The sequence below is a fragment of the Ochotona curzoniae genome, unplaced genomic scaffold, assembly GCF_017591425.1.
Source record: "Ochotona curzoniae isolate NIBS_2020 unplaced genomic scaffold, NIBS_Ocur_1.0 contig_195, whole genome shotgun sequence".
NCBI classification, from domain to species: Eukaryota; Metazoa; Chordata; class Mammalia; order Lagomorpha; family Ochotonidae; genus Ochotona; species Ochotona curzoniae.
The window spans coordinates 40,974-49,164 of NW_024465268.1; positions in this window are offsets into that span (position 1 = coordinate 40,974).

The window sequence follows — 8,191 nt, forward strand, 5'->3', positions numbered from 1 at the left end:
TGTAGGGACAGGCCTACTTGGAGAGAGACCCATAACCTGCAGTCCACCTGGTCTTCTATTCCACAAGTGTCTTGAAGGCAGAGAGAATCAGTTAGTGGTTCCCGCTCACCCTGTACCTCTAGTGCCTGACAGGATGGCACTCCAGGTTCAGGCCAGTGTAGATGGAACCCACGCTCCGTTAACCCACTTGCCCAGTGCTCCAGAGCTTCAAGGACAAGGTCGATGATCCCCGCTCCTTTAACCCTCCCACTATGCCCACTGCTCAAGGTTCAGGCACACTGTGCCTGCAATCCACCCCCACCCCCCCATACATACACACACACACACACACACACACACACAAACACATGGCAGGCTACTCTACTTGATGCAGCAGAATCAGGTGGGCTCTGCCAGCCATCCAGCGCCCCCAGCAGGCTGCTCGCCCACTTGCCACTCCAGGAGCTTGCCCTGCACAGGCAGCTCTTACACCGCTGCTGAAAGGACCTGCTAATTCAGCTGACATCCCCCGTGCCCCCAGGTTGCCTGCTGTTTACTTCACTAAGAATGCACCCTCTAACCCCTTGTTCCTGGCTTGCCTGCAAGTCACTCCAGGGTCAGGTGGACTCAGCTGGTATCTGACACCCTTCTACGCCTTCTTCCTCCACAGCCCCCTCCTGAGGTTCTAAGGCTAGGCGTATTCAGAGGTTGCTTCATGGGCCCCAGCACTCACGCCAGCCCCTCTAGGGCCATGTGCTCCAAGCTGCATAGGCCAGTGCATCCTGCTCAGCACCCCTAGCATGCAGGCCACGCAGCCCCACTCACTGTTTGTTACAGGGTTAACCAGGTTCAGCCAGCATCACACACCCTGCAACCTTCCCCTGGGCCTGGGCCTATCAGACAGCATGCCATGTGCCCTCAGTCCTCCCACTGTGCCAGCTACTAATTCAGACTGTGCCCTGTTAGCCGTTCTGCCTCTTTGATCCACATTCTCTTCCAGGGCCATGCTGCCCTGATTGCCACAGCAAAACCCAGCTGGGGACGGAACCCATCAGCTGCAACCTGCCTGCCAGGCACTCCAGGGCCAGGTGTGCTTGAACAGCAACTCCACCTGGCCCACTGTCCACTCCTGGGCCTGCTGTACACTCCTGGGCCAAGAGGGCTTAGCTGGTACCCACATGCATGCCAGGCATGCACAGGGTGCTCCAGGGACAAGGAATTATGACAACAAGCCAAGGAAAAAATGCACACACCAGCTGCATTTTCCAGGGCCAGGCCAGACAAGCTGTTACACTCTACAACTGCTGTCCTCCCACCATCTACTTCATAGCCAAGTCATCCTGGCCAGTGTCCCTGCTGCCATAGCACTGTAGTCATCCACTTCAGAGCCTAATTGTGCTGGGGAAAGGGTGTGCCTTTAACACGCTCCCTCTGTTTCCCAACTTGCCCATCCAGGGCCAGGCTTGGTGAGCCAGCGCCAGTGCACCTCTAGCCCAAGCACACTGTCACACTGTCTACCATCCGCTGCTGAGAGCCAGTAGGGCTCAGCCAGTGATCCTGTGTCCTCATGCTGGGTTCCTTCTGCTGGCCACCCAGCCCCTGCCAGCCCCAGCCTGTATGACTTGAGTCCCCTGCTCACAACACGTCCACCCTGTCACCTTACCAGATGCTACCTGACCTTCCAATGACATTTCCCACATCCATAGCTATTCTGCAAGCTCCTCCAGGGCCAGGCTGGGTGGGCAGCTCCAACACTCACCTCTAGCCTGCCTGCCTGCCACTGTGGCATTTCCGCTGCCACAGGGCAAGGTGGGCTAGAGTTGCAAGGAATTTGAAGCAAAACACTGCAGCAAAAACCTCATTTCTTGTCTCACATGATACAATTTTCATGCAGAAAACTAAAGTTGGAAAAGCAGGATTTATTTAATAAGAAGAAGGAAAATTGCTGCTGCCATAGTGCAGGATGGGCCCCAAGGGAGGAAACACATCAGAAAATAGTGGAAATGCTGTTTTTTATGCACCGTCTCAGGGAGGGGTTCACATGAATCATCCCAAGGGCAGAGAGAAAGAACCTTATTCACAACGGGCAGTAATGTCTATCACCTCACCCAGAAAAAAAGAGGGTGAGACTTGCGGCTTCCTTCTCCCAATGTTGTGGGGTAGACAGCCAGTTCAGTGTCACCAGCTTTGAAGACACACCCCCCACACCATCTAGGCTTTCCCTTCTGCCCACCTGTGACACTCCCCTATCATCACCTGGAACCTGAGAGGGGGAGGTATTGCATTGTTGTGTAACAACCCACCTCACAAACCCCAATGAAGCCCATGATAGGAAGGGGCTCACTCTCTTGGTCACCTGCTTCCATTGCTCTAACACTCTGACTCTTGGCCTCCCCAGTACCTGTTTGTTCTCTGGATTCCAGCAGACAGCTTCTGAGGACAGGTAGCCCCTGGGAATGGCCCTGTATGTGTGTATTTCTCACCTTCTGTTCACAGTTTGGGTGGGGCAATAAAGATGTTCATTCTAAGAAACTTTGTATTTCTAATTTGTGTACTTTCCAGGGTTACAAGAGATGTGAGGCCTAGCAGTAATGGAATTTGGGCTGAGAAGGCAGGGAAATGAGAATGTCTGCAGCCTTGTAAGTCTGTACAGGTTGTTTGCTTTATGTCTCTTAGGGTAACTTATATTTCTGGGGAAGCTGGGACATAGGTCTTCAGATGAACAGAAAGACTTCAGGGTAATGACCATTTCTATTTCTTGGGGTTTCCATTCAGAGTGAATTGTCACATGGACTTGGCACTTGTTAATTTCTACTGGGCCCTGTTATCACCAAACTTGATTAACAAAGACTCCTTAATACACCTTAGACTTGTCTGGCGTGATCTTGCTTGCAACCCACAACACCATCCTGGAGATAAGCTGAAAGCTGAAGCACAGTTCCTCTGACAGTGACCCAGAGATGAGGTTAGTGTGAGCCACATCTCACTACATTTCATATGGCAACAGCTGTGAGGGATGATTAATATGCTGATTCTATCCCTGTGTTCCCTCCCCAGAGGAAGGGAACAGGAAGGATGTGGAAATAGTAGAAGACCCTTTTCTCACATTTTAAAGGATCATTTTACCAGGGACCAGGAGATCCAGTCTGACTCCTCACACACTACTCCAGTGCCTTCATGTCCACAACCGCCCTCTGCTTTTTCCAGGGCCAGGCAGGCTAGACCTGCCTCTCCTTTCATTGAGCATGCCCATCATCCTGTTTGTCATTTAGGGACCACACCAGTTCAGGTGGTGCACACCGTGTCTCCGAGCCTACCTGCTGTTGGCTATAGGACCAGGCCAGGTGTAAGAGCATCCACAACCTTCTAACACCTGGCCCTCCAGCCCTTCTTGCTACTTGAGGCCTAGGCCAACTCTGCACACCATCCACATCCACAAAGAAATCCCCTCTACTGCCCTGTTTGCTGCTTCAGGTCTAAGCTGGCTCTGCCAGTGACCCTACTACCCCTCCCCTACATCTTGGTCCTCAGGGCTAGCCTCACTCTCCCTGGACCCACAGCACCTCTAGCATTCCCACCTTGGTTGCTGCAGCAGGCAAGTGGCTCTGCCTGCCACTCCAGGGACAGACTGGCTTGGCTAGAGTAACAGGCTCTACAACATGCCCATCCTGATGACCTGCCTTGTTGCTTCCAGGTCAGATGAGCCCAGAAGTCACTTTCAATGCTCCCAGCCTACTTGTCAAACCATTCAGGTTTCAGAAGGCTCTGCCACTATCTCATTAACCCCACACATGCCTGTAGCTTCCCTGTCCATCTCACCCATTAGCAGCTCAAGGCCAGGCTGGCTCAGCCAGGAATCTGCTATCTCTGACAGCTGCTGTCCCAAAGCCAGTTCCAGACAGGGACTGCTCAGCTGCCAACCCCCTTAGCACCCTGCGCCTCTGACTATCAGCCATGATAATATGCCTACTGTTCCAAGGCCAGGACAGGCCATTTGGGCCAGCATACAAGCACTCGGTCCTGTAGGCACCACACTCTTTCTGAAGTTCCAGGCCCGCTTGTGCTGTGCCCACATGCCTCTAGAATTCCTGCCAGTGCTTCTAGCACCAAGCTCCCATGAGTCTGCTCCAGGGTCAGGGCAACTTCCCCATGCCCCCAGTCCACCTGCCCTGCACCACCTGCTTCAGGGCCACACAGGCCCTTCCAGCATCCCCACACACCCAGCACAACTGCCCTGCTGGCCCGCTTGCTATTACAGAACCAGAATGACTTCGATGACAACCTCAGGCCCAGGCCCACCTGCCATTCTCTCCAAGTCCAGGTGTGCTCAGCAAGCCATGTTCCTCACCAAAACTGCCCCAGCACTCAATGCCATCTGATGCCCCTCCAGGGCCTCAAACCTGGCACCCCAGCACATCTAGCCAGTTGATTTGCATCATGGCATGTTCCCCTGAGCCAGGCACACTCACTCAGTCACTCAATCACCCAGCACACAAAGCAGACTGCTGGCCCACCTGTGGTTTCTTCTGTGACAGTGGCATAACCAGCACTCCCACCCCACCCTGATCATTCCTACCAGGACTGGCTGGCTGTGCTCTCCACCCTAGGTTTCTAGCCTGCCCAGCCCATGGCAGTGGCTGCAGCTGTTGTTACAGAGCCAAGGCAGTTTGGGCAGTGGCACCTCTACATTTGACCGACAGCCGCTCACTGCAGAGCCAGGCCAGCTCAATAACATTAGTGCATCCCACATCCACTCCACCCCACATTCCCAGACAATCTGCAATCTGTTCCAGGGCTAGACTGACTTAGCTGGTACCCAGTCCACTGCTGCTCCAGGCCAGACCTGTGCTGTGTGCACTCTATCAGCCACCAACACCCATGCAATCCACTCCAAGACTGGGAGCATGGCTGTGGTCCCCTCACATCTAGCCTGCCCACTGCCCTGCCTCATGCTCCAGGACCAGGCAGAATGTGCCAGTGACACAGTGTCTACTTCAGACCACTCACCTGCCTGTCACTCCAGAGCCAGCTCTGTTCACCCTGCGACCTCCATGCATCTCCCACATCCACCACACCTGCTACTCAGAGACATATTGGGGGCTGGGATCTTCCAGGGGTAGATCCGGCTTCCACCCCCTACTCTGGGATCAGGGGCTGGAACCTTCCAGGAACACTGCTGCTTCCCTCTATCCACTTCCCATCTCCTCTTTCCTATCCTCATAGCTGCTTAGGTAGGGTCCTGCTTCCCTGTGGGTACTTTCCTCTGTTTTGATCTGTGGCCCCTGCCTTTTCTGTCTCTTTGTGTGGCTGGATGTGGAGACTCATCACCCTTACTGTGTTGCTGCTTGCAAGATGGACTCCTGGTGCCATTTCCTGTGTGATTTCATCCCACAGCCTGCTGTGATCCAGCACAGGGTTTGACCCAGGACCAGCTGCATACTCCTTTCTGTCTGATAACGCCATGCTGATGGGAACGTACACCTTCCTGTAGGTCACAGTACAGTGATAAGGGACCCTCCACTGAAGGCATGGCAGATTGATTGATTTGAAAGGCATGGTAACAGAGGTAAAGAGATTTTCCATCAGCTGGGTTACCCACGATTGCAAAATCGGGGATATATCAGCAAAGCATTGAGGCCATTAACATCATCAACAAAGATAATTGTTGCAAAAAGTCTTAGTCAGTTAAGAAAATGATCAAATGATAAGTTAAGTTTCCTGAAAATCTTAATGGTGAAATAAACAACATCAAAGTGATTGATGGTAAATATCCTGAATCAAAGATACCAGCTTGGACCAAACAAAAAGGCCTAAACCCTAGCCTGGCATGCCTGGGATCCAATATGGTTGCCAGTGTGTGTGCCAGCAGCTCTACTTACCTTCCAGCTTTCTGCTTGTGGCCTTAGGAAGCAATAGCAGTTGGACAAAAGCCTTGAAACTCTGCACTCATGTGGCAGACCAGGAAGAGGCTCCTGGATCCTGGCTTCAGATTGGCTCAGCTTTGGCTGCCGCTTGGAGATTGAACCAGTGGATGGAAGATATTTATCTCTCCTTCTTTCTGTCGATCTGACTTTACAATAAAAACAAAAGAAAGCTTATAATGTCACTAATATTCTCACGTAATATGCATACATTCCTCTCAACCTCTCTTTACAGGTGTATATATATTTAGTAGAGAGTCTGTCAGATATGAAAACACTTGGATCCAAAAAGCTCCAAATGCAATGGAGAGGGCCCTGCGAGGTGGCCTAGCCACTAAAGTACTCACCTTCAATGCTTAAGGATCCCATCTGGGCACTGGTTCTAATCCCGTCAACCCAGCGTCCCATCAAGCTCCCTGCTTGTGGCCTGAGAAAGCCTTGGGACCATGCACCCATGTGGGAGACTGGAGAAAGTTACTGGCCCCTGGCTTCAGATCAGTGCAACACCAGCCATTGCAGTCACTTGGGGAGTGAATCATCAGACAGAGGATCTTCCTCTGTCTCTCATTCTCTCTGTCTATCTGACTTTGTGATAAAAACAAAAGAATTTCAAAGGAAAAAAAAAAAAAAACAGAGAGGCTCAGACTGCAGACATCTACCTTTCCCTGGCTTCTCTGGCCACATTCCATTACTGCTAGGCCTCACCTCGCCTGGAACTCTGGAAAGTACACAAATTAGAAATACAAAGCATCTTAGAATTAACATCTTTCCTGTCCCACCCAAGCAGTAACCAGATTGTGAGGAATACACACATATGGGGGCCATGCACAGGGGCCACCTGGAGACTTGAGACCAACCATGTGCTGGGGAGAACAAGAGTCAGAGTGTCAGAGCAATGGAAGCACGTGACTACGAGAGGAAGTCCCCATCTTGCTATCAGGGGCCATTGTGGGGGCTTGTGAGGACAGGGTCAACAACAATGCAATATCGTCCCCTCTCAGGTTCCAGATAGGTGAGCATCACAGGTGGACAGGAGGGAACATCTAGGTGGTGGGGTGGAGTGTGGCTTCTAAGCTGGTGGCCCTGAGTTAGCTGCCTACCCTACAACATTGGGAGAAGGAAGACACAGATTTCAGCGTTTTAGTTCTGGTCGCTGCAGCAGACATTATTGCCCATTGCAAATAATTTTCTTTCTCTCTGCCCTTGGGGTGACTCATGTCAACCCCTCCCTGAGATGGTGCTTAATGGACACAATTTCCATCATTTCCTCAGGTCTTTCCTCCCTTGGAGTCCCTGCTGCTGCTAGGGCAGGCTACCTTCCTTTGTCTTCTTAAATAAACCCTGCTTTGCAAACTAGAGTTGTCCACATGAACATTTCTTCAAGACAGGAAATAGGTTGTTGCAGTGTTTCATGATGATTTCTCTACCACATGAGCCTGCTTTGTCCTGCAGCAGTGGGAAGGCTATGGGGGTGGGCAGGCTAGAAATGAGTTTTGTGGGGCCAAGCCCTTCTGGCCCTGAATGAGCTTCCAGGCAGGCCAGGGGTGTGGAAAATGACACTGGAGGGTCAGGTGAGGTGGCAGAGTGGGCATATTGTGTGGCAGGGGACTCAAGCTGTGCATGCTGGGGCTGCAGGGTCACCGGCAGAAGGGGCCTAGCCCTGGAGCAGCTGGCAAGCACACTGCCTGCTGAAGGAGTGAGATTATTGGCTAAGCCTGACTCGCTCTCAAGATGCAGACAGTGGACAGTGTGGCAGTGCTCCTGGGGTGGAGCCCAGGTTGTGTAACGAAACCTGGCCGTGGATGGGCAAGTGGGGCAACGGGAGGTGTTATGTTAAAGCAGCCCTTCGCCACCTCCTTCCGCCCATGCAATTTAACGTGGCTCTGAAATGGAGGACTACAGGTTGTAGGAGCAGACACACTGGCCAGGATGTCTTGGCTGTGAAGCAGATATTAGGCAGAGAGGGGGTGAACAGTGCACTGGCTTCTCCAGCTTGTCCCTGGAATAGCAGCCAGTGGGTTCCTTAGGCTCTGGGCTTACTGCCATGACCCATTGGCTCTGAAACACATGGTGTAGGTACTGGGGGCACATGGGGATACCGACCAAGCAGCATGCGGGGCTGAGTGGTTTTTGAGCTAGGACTGAGGGGGTACACTGGCTTAGGCAGCTGGAATGATGTGGTCCTGGAGCAGATGGAGTGCATGCTCAGGGCCATGAATGCTGTCTGAACAGGCCTGACCCTAGATCAGCGGTGGGGCAATGGTGAGGTTGGGTTAGAGGCATGTGTAGCA